General features: G+C 44.3%; 1 long non-coding RNA gene across 6 annotated transcripts in view; it reads left to right on the top strand.

Moving 5' to 3' along the window:
• The window catches only part of LOC142013143 (uncharacterized), a 55448-nt gene that overhangs the window by 26735 nt on the left and 12634 nt on the right, over positions 1-16079 (top strand). For 2 of the 6 annotated variants that reach the window (XR_012645567.1, XR_012645562.1), the window contains exons 3-5: positions 3887-3979; positions 7497-12809; positions 13200-15043. This is a non-coding gene — a long non-coding RNA (uncharacterized LOC142013143). Of the gene's footprint in view, positions 1-2425; positions 2561-3886; positions 3984-7496; positions 12810-13199; positions 15839-16079 lie in introns of those variants that run through there. The other 4 variants (XR_012645565.1, XR_012645561.1, XR_012645559.1 and 1 more) reach the window with 4 other exon arrangements.

The raw sequence follows: 16079 nt of genomic DNA on the forward strand, positions 1-16079 counted from the left end.
GACAGATGGAATGAAGTGAACAGGGCAATTTACTGAGTCATCCTTGTTCTTTTGTTTACTCCCAGCTTCAGGCAATGAGAGGTTTAGGTCGCTGACCATCTTGATTAATAGCCATTGATAGAAGTGGACCTGTCTCCATGATCTTCTCATTCTTCTCTGAACTCAGTTACACCTTTTGGTCTTTGCATCAGATTTGACTGCATGTTATGTGAGGAAGTACTCCCTTTTGTCTTAAATCTGCTGCCTATTAATTTCATTGGGTGACCTCTGCTGCTTGTTGAATGTGAATTCATAAATAATACTTTCTTGTTCACTTTCTCCATACCATTTGTGATTCTATAGACTTCCATCATCTCCCCCTTCCAACATTTCTTGTCGAAGATGAATGGTCCTAGTGTTCTCAATCCCTCCTCATGTAGATGCTGTTCCATGCCAGTCATTTCTATGGCACTTCTCTGGACTTTTTCCCCACTGTAATAAATTTTTGGCTGCATCTACACTCGCAAATTCTTTCAAAAGTTTTTCGAAAGAAGGGGGCTCTTTTGAAAGATCCAGCAGAGCATCTTCATACAAAAAGCATTCTTTCAAAAGTAAATCAAAAGAATAAGATGCTCCTTTCAAAATTGCTCTTCCTTTCCCATTTCAGGAAGAGCACCCCCTTTCCAAAGCTTCTTTCAAAGGAAAACGTGTGTAGACACTCCACAGGGCCCGTCTTTCGAAAGAGCAGTTCTCATGGGGTCTGATTTTTTCAATTCCTGGCCCGTGCTTTCGAAAGAGTGGGGGCTATATGGATGCTCTCTTTCAAAAGAGCAGATCACTGTTTTTAATCTGCTTTTTTGTGTGTGGACGCCCTCTTTTGAAAGAAGTTCTTTTTGAAGAGATCTTCCAGAAGGGCTTCTTTCAAAAGATCACTGTGTAGACGTAGCCTTTGAGATGAGGTAACCAGAACTGCATGCAGTACTTGAAGTGTGGTTGTAATGTGGATTTATATAGCGTCACGATGATATTTTCTGCTGCCTTGTCTTTCCCTTTCCTATGGTTCCTAACATTCTGTTACCATTTTTGTCTGCCATGATACATTGTAGATAGTGCTCTGAAAACACCTGCTCAGTGACTCCAAGATCTATTTTTGAGTGGCAGCAACTAAGCTCGACCCAATTATCAGTTATGTATGTCATTTTGTGTTCCTCCAAATGTCTACTATTGTGCGTATGTAAGCTGAGCTTTGTAGTATTGATCGGAGTATGTAATTTAAAAATACATGGAGCTATGCACAGTATTGATATGCTACTGATATTCAAATGGTTGACTGCTTGTGTTACCTCAGTTACTTGCTCTGCTCCTCCTTCCACTCCCAGGACCTTCCCCACAAATGAGTCCAGTCCTATGAGTTTGGAACCCCCCTGAAATCAGTAGCATATTCCAGACAAAGGAAAAGCTCTACATTTATTTTTATTATTTTTGTACTGCTTTATGGCCCCAACTGAGGCTGGGGCCCTACAGCGTTAGACACTTTGTAAGTAGGCAGAGAGTGTCCACCTGAAGTGCTTAAGAATCCAAACACAGAAGACAGAAGGGGAAACAGAGGCACAGAGAGGTGATGTGACATATCTAAGACTATAAAACAAGTCAGTGGCAGAGTCAGGACTCCTGACACTCAGTCTGGAGTGCCGTGCACTGAACCACAGTGCTTCCTCTACTGCATCATGGCAGCAATCTGTAGGCTAAGCTATAGTTTTAATTCTCTCTCACATTATTACTTCTTTGAGCTGTATTCCCCAGTCTGCCCCCCAGGTGAAGGACCACCACTTATGAAATACACAGTGAGCCTAAATGAGCTAGACCCTCCCAGTCCAGGATTCCCCCATATAAGTGGAGTGCAGAATCAAGCCCTTCTCGTGTTAATTTGTTTCAGTTTAGCAATTATGAGCAATGCTGCATAGATCAACAATCTGTAATAACATTGTCACAACTCAGATGAATGCACTTGTATTCTCCCAGTGCTCTCTGGCAAAGAATTCCACTCAAGCTCACAGCGCCTCAGCCATCATCTCTGCTGGGTAGTGACATGCATTTCTCTCCCTGCTGGTTTCCCAAAGGGATAGCTCAGTGGCTTGAGCATTGACCTGCTAACCCTGGAGTTGTGAGCTCAACCCTTGAGGAGGCCATTTAGGGATTGGGGCAAATTGACATCGGGGTGGTGCTTGGTCTGGGCAGGGGACTGGACCAGATGACCTCCCAAGGTCCCTTCCAGCCCTAGGAGTTGCTTCTCTCCAGTTATAAGAAAATTGTACAATATGCTGCCAGTTCCTAGTAAGCCAGATAGCCTGGTCTTTGCCTCCTCTCTGAAGACTGGGTATGGGTTAACTGCCTGTAGTGATAAGTTACCACACAGCCTTTCTAAGCAAGTATGTTTATATTTAAGGTGAAAGCATTACAGCAGCCGTTCTCAAACTGTGGTATGGACCCCAAAGTGTGTCAAGTGTGGGGTAACCAGGTCTGGCATTAGACTTGTGTGGGCTGAAGACAAAGCCTGAGCCCCAGGACTCAGCCCTGAATGGTGAGTCGCAGGTTACAAGCCTCCTACATGGAGCTGAAGCCCTTGGGCTTTGGCTCCTTCACCTGGGCATTGGGAGGTGGGGTTGTGCTTTGGCAGGGCTTAGAGGGGCTCAGGTTTCATTGTCAGAAGTGGGTCATGGAGCAATGAAGTTTGAGAATCCCTACATTACAAAGAACCTGCACAAATGTTATTAACCTTATCAGAGTTCACCCCAGCTCCCACAAAGCCCTTCCAAGGATTGCCTGCTGCTGCCTTTGATGGAAGATACTTCAATTTGCTGGATCAGAAAGGCGGTCAATTTAAACCCAGACTGTTTATCCATAAGCCCTGTCTTTCGCTGCTGATCTCTGGAGAATCTACTTTGAACCAGTTTATATAAGTATCTCCAAGTGGTAGTAGCGCTCTGGAAGCACTACAACCTGAGTAAATTTGTCTAATCACCGAGCACCATTCTGAGTTCCTAGAGTCCCCCCAGGGAATTACAATAATTGTTGGCTCACATAAATTTAATGCATTAAGAACTCCAAATGATATTGCCTACACTTGCCATATTTGTTACAATTGCCATATTCTCCAGTGCTCTCCCAGTGCTCTGGAATTGCTACTGATTGTCTAATGAATTTCCTTGCTTATGCCAACTCTTCTTTTAGCTCCCTGTGACATCCCAATCTGTTCAGAACTCTCGCTGCGCTGCTCCAATTTGCTGTCGCTTAGGTCCCAAATGCAGTCTATTTTTAGAATGCAAGCTCCTACAGAGATCAATAATAGTGTTTCAACTCAAATAGGATGCAAGATGGTACATTAATAATTTTCCTATTTACACTCACCTGGTTATTCTTTCATTTGCTGTAGCCTTTCTACCAGTATCTCTTGTGCCACTCAAATCATTTCAGATGCTTTCAGCAGCCTACTCTGATTATTTTAAAATAAATCAATGGGATTTAAACATGTGCTTAAAGCTAAATGCATGCTTATGCACTGTCCTGATTAGGGATTGTCTTCAGCATGTACTTAAATGTTTTCCTGAATCATGGCCCCCATGCCCCCATTCCCCCTCTACTTTTCCATTCTAAAATTTAGAAGATTGTTGGCAACCCAATCTTGCTCCCAGTGAAAGCAATAAAGCTTGTTTCCTAACCGTGTGCCAAACTCAACAAAGGGTGTTTGAAAATAGGAAATTGTCTAATCAGAGCAACACTGAACATTGACACCAACTTACAGAATACACTAGACCAAAAGAAGTGACTTGCAAATACTCCCAAGATTCATTTTTCAACCTTTAATCTCTCCTGTATCTTCCTCCTACCCCCACCTCCTAAATATTAGAACATTGACTGACTGGCAGCGGGTTAAAAGTTACATTCTGAATGCAGCAGCAAGGATTCCAAACTGTCGCTATCTTCTGCTACTTTACTAGATGTAGGTAGGCCTCCCTGTCTGACGATGACGTCTTGAGCTTGCACAGGCTCATTGGTTCTGGACTCGCATGTGGCTGAGGAGACCAAGCTTTGAATGGCATGGGCATTCACAGTGGGGGCAAGGGAATTGTCCTGGCTCTGTTGGTGTGGCTGCTGCTGTTGCTTTCATGAGCATCAACGAGGTGTACGCATCTCTGCTCTTCAAAGCTGTCATCTGCGCGTCGTACAAGAGCACGCCAGCCTGTTTGGTCTTTTGCATGCTGCTCTAGCTGATCTGGTTTTAAACCAGCATGAGCAATGTTGGCCTTACTAGATAGTAAGTGACTAAACTATGCGAGAGATGGAATTTTTTTTTCAAAAAAGGAAATAAATCTGTGTTCAGGCTGAAATCTTGTGTGTTACATTCCAGGATATTGTGGGAGGAAATAGCCAAGTTTAATGCTAAAAAACATGGAGAGATCATTTCTAATGCTGGAGTTAGATGGGGGTGTGTGCTATAATATAAAATTATGTATGCATGACCCATATATGTAGTTAAAGGCTGCATCATAATGCGTGTGTGCTAGGAAACTGAATTAAAGTTGCATGATCAATCTCTCCCCATGCCGCTTCTAGCTTCTGGGGGCTCGACTCTGCAACTCTAATTGTGTAACTTTTTGCATGTGTTATTATCTTTGCCAAAGATGTGCATATTATTAGCACCAAATAGGTACCTAATAGAAAACAAGCAATTGTGACACAAGCCCTAAGAGTCAGTATATGCCTCCCACTCAACTAGCTTCCAAACTGGAGACCACATGATGTTTACTTCACCCCAGGACCCATTTTTAGAAATGTTACTCACCACTGCCACAGTTATATGTGCATCGATAAAAGAAGAAAAGTACTGCATCTCTTTATACACTTTTGGAATAAAGCTTAACCCATCTTTTAGCATTATAATTTGACTAGGTGCCCCTTATACACTATAATCAATAGAAAACCAGTGTATTTCCGCTGTGTTATATGCTGACAACATACACATTCATCAAACTATTAAAGAGAAATCATTGCAGTTTTTGGACATTGTCAGTAAATGGGCAAAGATAAGGTCTTCATTTTAAAATTGGGGGAAAGGAGCACCTTACAAAGGGAAAGGCTGGCTAGGGATGCCAGGAGCCACAGGCGGGGGCAGAAACAACTTTTTGTCTCTGGAGCTATTAAATGATAGCTGGGCACTAGAAGTAAATAAGCATCCTGGGAATGGAAGATATTAAATTCAGTAAAGTAAGACGGGGGAAGAGTTCATGAACTTTCATGAGTCTGAAGGAGAATGGGTATGATATTAAAAACACTGAATTAAAGAAGGAAAACACACAAAAAATTAATTCAGAACCATATCTTTAGTTGGCAGCTTGCACTAGGAAAATGATGCAGTAAAAGAAAAATTTGGAAAGACAACAAGAAGTTCTGTGGCATTTTATAGACTAACAGATTTTTTTGGAGTATAAGCTTTTGTGAGCAAGGACCTGCTTCATCAGATGCATGTCAGAAAAATTTGGATAACCCATGTGAAGTGCCCTAATTTTGCCATTTACCAGACATGACATTTATCCTTCCTAAGAAGGTAACTTGAAGTTTAAGGGAATCTGTTTTAATTTGTTGCCTTATCACACTGCCCTTACTTCCTTTCAGTTGCACCATCTGTTGAGATCACCTTCTCCTCTGCATCTGATTTAATATGGATATTCTATGTGGGATATCTGGATTGTTGGTTAGCACAGGTGGACGAGACAGCAGGAAATCAAATGGGCTCCAGCCAGATATACTAGCAATGAGAACAGGATTAGAGGGAAATGTTCTTCTCTAATAACCATGCTTATGTTGGTGACAAGGGTTGGATTAATAGAGATTGGCCCTCTTATTTTTCATTAAAGTGCATTAAAAAATTAAAAACAAAAGATTTTAAAACAAGATTTAAGAATTTCAACATTTTTATTCATTTTGAAACAATCTCCCCCTTCTTTTTGTGACTGGACAAAGATGTAAAAAAAGTGAAAGTGTGATGTCTCTATTTTCTTTCACTTTTCACTTACCTTCATGCAGCAAAGGAAAAAAAGGCAGGCACTGGGGACGAACTCTAAGGCCATGTCTACACTAGCAAGTTCCTTCAAAAAATCAGGTCCTTTCTTGAAAGACCACATGGAGTGGCCACACAAAAAAAATTCACTCTTTTGATCTGAAATCGAAAGGATGTGCCTCTTCTCCCGGAAGCCCTCTTCTGCTCCCAGATCAGGAAGAGCACCTTCTTTTGAAAGCTTCTTTTGAAAAAAATAAGCATGTCTAGATGCTCCATGGGCCCTTTTTTTTGCAAGAGCAGTCCTCATGGTGCTAGGTTTTTCAGTCCCTGGCCTGTTCTTCAAAAAGAGCAGGGGCTGCATAGTTTCAATCTGTTTTTTTGAGCATGTGTGTGGACACAGTCTTTCAAAAGAAGATCTTCCAGAAGATCATCTTTCAAAAGACCGATGCAGTGTAGATACAGCCCAAGAGAAAATGAGAGCAGTGATGATTTTCTCCACCCAACCAAAAAAAAAAAATCAAAAATTAATTTTGAAATGTCATCAAAACTGGACAAAAAATGACATTTTCACACAAAAATAGTTCATAAACCATGTTTATTAACAACATTTGACCATCTTTATTATTAAACTGCATCATCATCTCTATCTTTGTTTTCCTTCCTGTTATCATTTGAGGTAAACTTCATCTCCCTGTAGTGACAGTGGAAATGTAATTTTTGACTTTTTTGCAGTATTGTACTATTGCAGGACATTCAGAAGGATGCGCCAATAGAGTTTGTGAAGCAGAGAACAGAAACAGACTTTCAGACAGTAGGGAAAGTGGGTCCGGTGAAATGGTTTTATGCCATACTGTTTCTATCTTTTCTTGGTAGGATACCCTTACTTCTGTTGCCACATTTCCTGTGGCGTTAGTTTGCCCCAGTCGTGAACAAACAGTTGCTCCTACAGAAGGGTGGCAATTTAGCATGATGGCAACTGAGCCCTGTTTTAGACCAATAAGTGAAGGCAGTTAACTATAGCACTGTACTGACCTATTGGATAGTAGAAGAGTTTAAGGGGTAATAAGAAGAGAACAGATCATGGTGTATGTTTGTATCTTTTTTGATGTCTGTGTCAAAATGCAGTATTATTAGTCTCTGAATGGTTGCTAGGCTACCCTTCTATGTACTTGGAGACTGCAGGGGCACACAAGTTGATTTGTGCAAGCAGTTTATGTGGACGTTAATCAGTATGAAGAAATAAATGAATACATGAGAAGTGAGAATTTTAGTCAGGGTAGGGCAGCATATTCTGTTTTAATCAGTCAAAATAACACAATAGCATTTTTTTCCAGATTAAAAATGTTTTCCACCTTCAGAGTTTAAATGGCCAGGTTTTATGTAAGTGCTGATAATAATTTGTTAAAAGCCCATTACTTCTCCACGGAGCTTACATGATTAAATGCATTTTTTATTTCAGATACATCAGTATTCATGATCCACTGTCACCAAATCAGTCATGTGACAATCATAAAGAATTATAGTTTTGAAGAAGCTGTCCCTGTGCCCTCAGATTCCCTTTTATGCACACCAGGGCTCTGCTGTAAAAACAATCTTTATCAAGAATGAATATTCAACAGCAGATTGTCCAGATGAGTCATCAGCTTCACTCCTCCTCCAGCTCTGTTCGCTTTTGCTCTTCAACAGCATTTCATACAGCCAACTCAGTTCATTACAGCCCAAGGGCTGTGGAGGTTTAGAACTCTCTGCAACAGGGGTTGGAACAGGGAGAACATGTTGTCTGGTTCCTCTGTGACTGAGCACACACTTCTGTAGGCTACTGGGGTACGGCTATTATTCAAGGACAACAGCTGTTGTTGCTAGGCATATTTTACCTCATCCGTTTTAGCAGTACTAGAGACCCGAGTTGAAGTTTGCATAAATTGGATTCTGATGAATAAATAACAAAAATTGAGTCCTCTTAGATTTGGCATATCTCCCCTCTGTATCCTTTGAGCAGGAATATTGCATACTCTGCACTATATTGTCCTGCACCAGTATGAATGCCACAGCTAATCAGGTCAGTTATGGGGAAGTCTCATTACATGCAAGCCATAGACTGACCATTGGATTCCTGAGGTAACCACGTCCTATCAGTTTGGATACAGTTCAGAGCTTGTGGCAAGGCTGGCCTCACTCCTGGGCTCTGGGCCTCTGTTTAGTCCACTAACCCCACAGCCAGGATACCATCACCCTTCTTGAGACAGAGGGGTGGGGGGAGATGGCAGTCTGAGGGGAATCTGGGCCTCACCCACTCGTTCCGGGTTCCAGCCCAGGGACCCTATGTGGCTGTTAGTGGTGGGGGAGGGCTCCCCTTGTTATGAACAGCACAGCTATTTCCTGGGCCACTTCCCCAGACGATTCCTCCCCCATGTACCTCCTCCAGGTAGTGGCAGCAGCAGTGGCAGCAGCAGCATCCTGTTCCCCCTCCTGGTTTTGGCTCCTCCTTTGTGATCAACCTGCTTGGCCTTACACCAAATCTCAGGCCTCCTGGGCAGGGGCCTTACCCCTTTGTGGCTGAGCACTCCTCTCCTCCTCTGGTGCCTCTAGAAAAACGCCTTTTGCTCTGCTCCGCTCTGCTCCTCTCTCCCCCAGTCTACTAGGCAAGGCTTCTTTTAAAAGCAGGCTTAAGTGAGACCAGCTGGCTCCAACTGGCAATAGGGAAGCTTCCTCCCCAGCTGCTCACTCTGCCTGTTTGCCTGCCCTGCTTTTCCCTCTTGTTCTTACCTCCTCCCAGCCTTACATTGTCACATATCCCCCTCCCCAGCTCAAACACCATGGGGTTGGGCTACCTGGGACGGCATACAGTGTACTCAGGACAGGCCATCGGCATTCCCATGCTGGGCCCCAACCCTATGCAGCACTCTAAAGTGGAACAGCTGTAAGGACAGGAACCACCAAGTTATTCTTGCATTCCTATCTTTGTTTCTGTGCATCCACTGTAGGGGTGCTGTCAGCCGATGGAATGGCTAATCAGGATAGTCCTTAGTGCCAGATGGAGTCCCTTTTACATCCGAGTCTTTAACTGCTAGGACAGACTGTCCCTTCGCAGCAGGCAGCCAGGGTGGCTGACGGATGCCCCAGGAGTTTGCCCCTTGGCAGGCAGCCAAACTCAACACCCAGTTTCCAGCACACTAGCACCACCTACCCTAAGGGGTTAATTAGCCAGAAGCCGCCTAGGGTTCTTTGGTTGTGTATGGACCGATGCAATTATTGGAGGAGTCAGGCTTAGCGTAGTGGTTACTATGATTTATTACAGTGAAAAGTTTAGCATGTATGAGATGTGAACTTACAGGTAATTTAGATTATTAAACTTACCTTAGTTACAACAACAACAACACTTAACCTAGTAAATGCGTGCAAAATAATACATAGCAGGTATAATTCTCACCTCTGTATCGTCCAACTCCGGCATTGCCAGAGTCTGTCACTCAATCCCTCGGGAAGAAGAGTACGAGGAGGGTGTCCCCTTACCTCGGGAGGTAAAGGCTCGTCCTGAACAGCAGGTTAGGCAATTGCAACTCAGTTTGTGTCTGCTGCCAGGCCCTACTTTATACCCCACTGGTTACAGACACTCTTCCTTATCTAAACATGCCAATTGTACTGGTTCGCTTTTGTGACGCCAGTTCTTACAAGGGAGTTACAAATTTAATTTACACTTGTAAGACAGAGATAATTAAATCATTAAGACAGGACATTCTTTTCATATGGGTGCGAGATTCCTCTCCTGGGATGATATGTAGGTGTATCAATTATCAGTACCAGCCAAGGGCAGCCTGAGGCCCTAGTTACCAGCTGGCCTGCTTGCCCTCATTATCTTGTTTCTTCCGTTGTCCAGGGTCATGATGAGGTAGCACATTTGTGCTCTGAGGCATCAAAGACTGTGCTTGAGATTAGCACATCTGTGCTCCAAGGTATCCAAGGTGGAGGGGGGCGAGGTTTGCCTGGCTACAAGCGTGTAGTCTGTGACAAGGGTAAACTTCCATCCGAGGAGGTAGTATCTTAAACTTTCCACTGCCCATTTCACCGCAAGACACTCCTTTTTGATGATGGCATAATTCCGCTGTCTGGGAAGGAGCTTGAGGCTCAGGTATGGGACGGAGTGTTCTTCTCCGACCATTTGGGACAGCACGACTCCCAAGCCCACATCGGAGGCATCAGTTTGTAGTAAGAATTCCATCTCGAAATCTGGGGCAATAAGGACTGGGTTATCACACAGAGCTGTCTTTAAACCCAGAAATGCATCCTCTACCACTGGGGTCCAGTTCACCATGTCAGGGCCATGGGCTTTTGTGAGGTGTCGGGGGCATGCTCTAGAGGCAAAGTGAAGGATAAACTTCTGATAGTACCCCACGAGTCCCAGGAATACCCGGACTTGTTTCTTCGGAAGCGGTCAAGGCAATTTTTGTATTGCCTCTACCTTGTTTAGTTGGGGTTTCACTATGCCCCAGCACAAATAGACCCCCAAATATCTCACTTCCGTTAGCCCTATACTACATTTTGTCGGGTTTGCCTTGAGACCAGCTTCCCTCAGGGTGTTTAACACTGCCCCTACCTTCTTCAGGTGGGTGTCCCAATCTGGGCTATGGATAACGTGATCGAGATAAGCTGCAGCATAGGCACAGTGTGGTTGTAATAACTTATCCATTAGCCATTGGAATGTTGCAGGGACTCCCTGTAACCCAAATGGGAGGACAGTGTACTGGTATAGGCCTTCTGGGGTGGAGAAGGCTATTTTTTCACTGGCTTCCCTGGCCAGCGGGATCTGCCAGTATCCCTTGGTCAGGTGGAGGGTAGAGAGGAAGTGGGCCTTTCCCAATCGATCTATCAGTTCATCAACATGGGACACTTGGTTTAGCTTTCTGAAATTGTTACAAAACTGGAGGCTGCCATCTGGCTTAGGCACTAAGACAATCGGGCTGGACCACTGGCTATGAGACTCCTCAATAACGCCCTGTTCCAGCATCCTCTGCACCTCCCTTTGGGCCTCACATGCACCCTTACCCCTGGGTCAGTGACAATGTGGTGTTCCACCTCTGTGGTTCATCCAGGGTTTCCTGAAAACACATCTGCATGCCGTTTCAACATGTTGAGGACCTCCCTCTGTTAGTCAGTGTTTAGCTCTGGGGAGATTCCCACCTGTGTCTCCTGATCTTCCTCTGGCACCAACACGCTCAGGGCAGCCAGCTGCTCTTCCCGGTCCCACCAAGGTTTTAGTAAGTTAATATGGTAGACCTGCTCAGTCTTCCAACCATCCAGTTGTCGCACCTTGCAGTTTACCTCCCCTATGGCCTCAATTACCTCATAGGGGCCCTGCCACTGGGTGAGGAGCTCAGGCTCAGCCATTGGGATCAATACCATCACACGGTTCCACACCTGGAACCTCTGGATGGCCGCCTGTCGGTTATAGTATGCCTGTTGGGTTTCTTGGGCCTGTTCTAGGTGCTCCCAGACACTGGGCTTAACCTTGGCGATCCGGTCCTTCATCTGAAGGACGTGCTCAATGATATTGTGCCCATGGTTCAGCTGCTCCTCCCAGCTCTCTTTGGCAAGGTCCAGGATACCTCGGGGTTCCGCCCATACAATAGCTCAAATGGAGAAACCTCTGTGGAGGCCTGAGGTACCTCCCGGATGGCGAACATTAGGTATGGGAGCAGGGCATTCCAGTCTCTCCCATCGTGGCTCACTACCTTGTGAATCATGCTGTTGAGGGTGTGATTGAACTGTTCGATGAGGTCATCTGTCTGTTCTTTTAAAATCAGGCTTAAGGAGGCCTAGCTAGCCCCAGTTGACCCAGGGCAGCTTTCTCCTCAGCTGCTCACACTCTGCCTGCTTGCCTGCCCTGCTTTTCCCTCTTGTTCTTACTTCCTCCCAGCCTTACATTGTCACAAGCTGTATTCTTGCTAGTGGCCATTTGAATCAGTTCTATTTTTATGGTGACATGGGTAACCCTTTACAAATTACATACAGTAATAGCAGAGCTAGCAGAAAAGATTCAAATTTAATTTTTTGTTATAAAAAGTCTGTTTTTCAATGTCTAAAAATAAATGGAAAATGGCTGTATTTTTGATTCTCTCTCATCCCAAGTCTCTGAGGCTTGTTGTTTGTCTCAAGCCTAAACCTATCAGACTGCGCAAGTGTCTTGTGAACTTCTTGCAAGCCCCAGTGCCCATCAAATGTTCTCTGCTGGGCATACCCGGGCTTCAGTCTGAAAACTGCAGTTATAAGCTACAAATTTTCAGGTATGTCCTTGTATATAAAGTAGCAGCCTCCAAGACTTCAGCTTTTGGCATCTGTTAAAATAGCTGCAGACTTAGAAACATGCCAGTGCTGGGGGTAGAAGCAACAGATTATTTATATCCTCAAAAGTACAGCCTGTCCTTTATTTCACATCCACATAGAGTCTGTTTTAAGCAGTTCAGAAAGAACTTGGACTTCTGAGGACAGATCTGGTATAATTTGCTGTAGACTTGAAATCATCTAGCTCATGGTTTCCCAAACTGTGGGGGGTGTGCCTCCCTGTGTGTGTGTGTGTGTGTGAAGAAATTCCAGGGGGAGCGCGAGGCAACCCAGCCCCCCTCCCACCCTCCAGTGATTCCCCACACCTGAAGAAAAAGCCAGCCCTTGCTTCCAGCTCTCAGCCCCTGCATTTCACGTGGGCGACCCGGCGCAGCCGCTATAAAAAGCAGGCAGCTGATGAAGACCCACATGGAGCTAGCTGTCTTCTGCAAAGGTGAGTGAGTGTGGGTTGGGGGGAGGGGGATGGAGTTAAATGAGGAGCTGGCAGTGCCTGGCTTTCACGGAGGACAGAGGCTCAGGCAGGCAGCTGGGGTGGCTGGCCCATGGTAAAAAAAAAAAGTGGGGGGCATGAGGGTTTCTCAAAAATCAAAAGTGGGGGGAGTGAGACACCAAAAAGTTTGGGAACCACAGATCTAGAGGAACTATTTCAGTTTTGGGACATTTTTAGATAGCCGAACATCAGCTACTGCTCTGACTTTCCCTGGAGATGCCCTCAACTTCCTCTTCCCCAGTTACACGCCCTAAGACCTGTAGTTCCGTTTGCTGTAGCACACTTCTCTAATTCTTGTTTAGCTCCCTCAACTGCTTTTCCAATTTATTTCAGTTTTTCATTAGGTATTCCCTTGGACTTTCCATCAGCTAAAATGTCATCTGTGTGACCAGGCATGGAAGAATCTCACTTGATCTCCTTTGGGAGGTTTTTGGGGAAATATGTGATGTCTAACAAGCAGTGAAGGAAGCCATATCTTCCAAATACACAGTGAAAGACTCAGTTGTCATCTACACATTGTCAGGATGGAGTGGAGCCTGTCTAGAGCCACCAATTGCACCTGCTGCAGAGACTACGTTTGCACAAGGTTACTGTGAGGAAGCAGATCTCTTTCTCCCCTTGTTCCACTTTAGATCAATGCCAATACACATGCATAACAAGCACCACGTGGGAGGAGAGGAGAGTAACACTGTCTCATTTCACTTAGGCACTTTTAAATTGTTCTGGTACAGCCTAGCCTGCCTTTGCTTTGGGAGACAGTGGGATGGGCACTGAATGCTTAGAACAAAGCCCCTTAGCAGGTCATCTTTAATCCTGAAAATATAATGCTTCAAAGTAACTAAGATGTCACAAGATGCTATAGTGGATGATGAAGTTTTCAAGGACAGACGAGGTCTAGCTCTTCATCACCCATAATTATTGTCATATTCACCTTGTATATGGAAGACCATAATGCTTCTACTAGCTGGTCAGGCTTCTGTGTTAAATACAGACTGACCACAAAGTTTCCTTCTGAGAGAAACATACCCCAGCTGTATGCACTATAACATTCTTGAACACTGTGCCAGGTATGGCTAAGGTTTGCTTTAAAAACTTACATTACATGCAGCTCCACCTTGTGGCTGTACCATGTAATTAAATGCTAAATTGTATTAGGAAGTTTGGAACTGAAGCTCAGGAATAATTCTGCAGTAGCAGTAAGGAAGAAAAGGCAGGTTGGGGAGAGGAAGCAGTAATTGCCTCCTGAGATGTGTGGAGTATTATCAACTCCTGTTAACGTCCATGAGAATCCAAACTGATTGTTAAGTTTCAGAATCAGACCTTCAGTAAAAAGTCACCCATTGGAGAGGACAGCTGGGTTTTGGGGCACTCTTGGAGTGGAGTGATATTGTCAGTACCCAATGTTAAAATAAATTGCCTGGATTTCTTCATTGTTAAAGAGCAAAGACAGTGTCCCAGGTTAAACAACTAAAACTGTAAGAACTGATCATTAGTACAGCACAATGCAGACAGCTGAAAAAAAAATCAAATGCTAAAAATCCAAAGAAAATGGCATCATATAAAAGGGTGAAGGGGAATCTTCTATGGGGGCCAACAGTCATTAAGACCCTAACTGGGCAGCTAGCTCAGGGTCACTTACAGGGTTGCTGTCTAAACTAGGAACTACCACTAAAAAAAAAAAAGGATTTCCAATATATTTTATATGCTAGGACCAATGGGTTGAAGCTGAATGTCCAAGTTCCATGCTACAGGACCAGGCTCACTGACAGGGGGTGGGGCAAAAGGGACAACTGCCCTAGAGCTTGGCGATTCGAAAGGGCCCAGCAATCCTTGCTGCCGCTACCACTACTGCAGCAGCAGGAGCCCCCAGACATTTAAACCACTGCTGGAGCCCCAAGCAATGTACTCCAGGGAGCATTCAGCTGGACAGCACTGAAGGCTGGCTGCTCCAAGCCCCACCTCTTCCGCCTCTGGAACCAACATGCTGGGAGGACAGAGCTGCCTGCCACCACCTCCCTACCAAACCATCTTGCCCAGGACCCCAGCATGGAAATCACACCAGCAGAAGCTTGGCTGCTTACCAACTGGGGCATGATGGAAAACATCTAAAGGGCATGTGCTCTCAGAGCACAGGTACTCCATAGGATGACAATCAAGAAGAGGCATGATCACTGAAGGTACAGTGTGTGAACTGTATTACATTCAGCCCCCATTATCATAGGATAAAACCAGAAATTCTTCAATAAGAGTCCTCCAAAGTGACTAGTTCCTAAAGTTTATAACCTTCCTGAGACTTCTAAACTTCAGACAGTGCTGAGCATCTATCAATTGAAAATCAAACTCTTTTAAAGGTGTCTTGAAATGGGCACTCAAAAACTGAGACACCCAAAAATCACTAGATATTTTTGGAAACCTTATTCCATACTGTCACTCAATTCCCACGGACAGGGTAAGGACTTCAGGATGTGGACTGGTTTTGCACAGAGGAACAAGCTATGACTTGGTCAGGCATAATGTGCTAAAAACAGCCAGTGATCCTCTGCAACAGTACTCAGGAAAAATAAACACCAGCATGTTGGCTGCCTATTAAAAAATAAAACCTTGTAACTTTCACCTCCTTTAACTGTTACGATTACAAAACAGGGTGAGGGAAAAAGAATCATTTTAACAAATCTTGAGTGGGGCTGAGAGCTCTATGCCATCTTCCTTCAGTCATGGTCTTGACGTTGCCTAATGAATAATGGCATTTCCAGCACAACAGGAAACCCACTTTCACATTTTTTTAAAATGAATTAAAAGTAAAGGTCTAATCAGAAAATAAAATTTAAACAAAAGTTAATGAACCTAATACTTAATATCTCTGTAGTGTCTTCCCTCAGAAGATATCAAAGTATTTTAAAATATTAATGAAATATTCTACTTTATTTTGAGGTACTTAATATGTTTACCCTGTGCTACAGATGAGGAAAGTGAGGCATGGTGAAGGTGAGCATCATGCCCTCCTGTAATGGGCATGACTCACCACCACAGCACCTCCTGCTGGTGACATGGAAATTAGCTTGTCCAGCTTCCAGAGCACCCTTGTCTGGCTGCTGTTTCACCTACTGTTGCTTAGCAAGTTGTTCTTCACCTTATAACAGGACCCGCATCTCTCCCTGACCACAGAGTGCTTCCCTTAGGGCACTGCCCTACTTCAGTGCCCCACATTCTGGG

Source organism: Carettochelys insculpta, chromosome 1 (assembly GCF_033958435.1).
Source record: "Carettochelys insculpta isolate YL-2023 chromosome 1, ASM3395843v1, whole genome shotgun sequence".
NCBI lineage: Eukaryota > Metazoa > Chordata > Testudines > Carettochelyidae > Carettochelys > Carettochelys insculpta.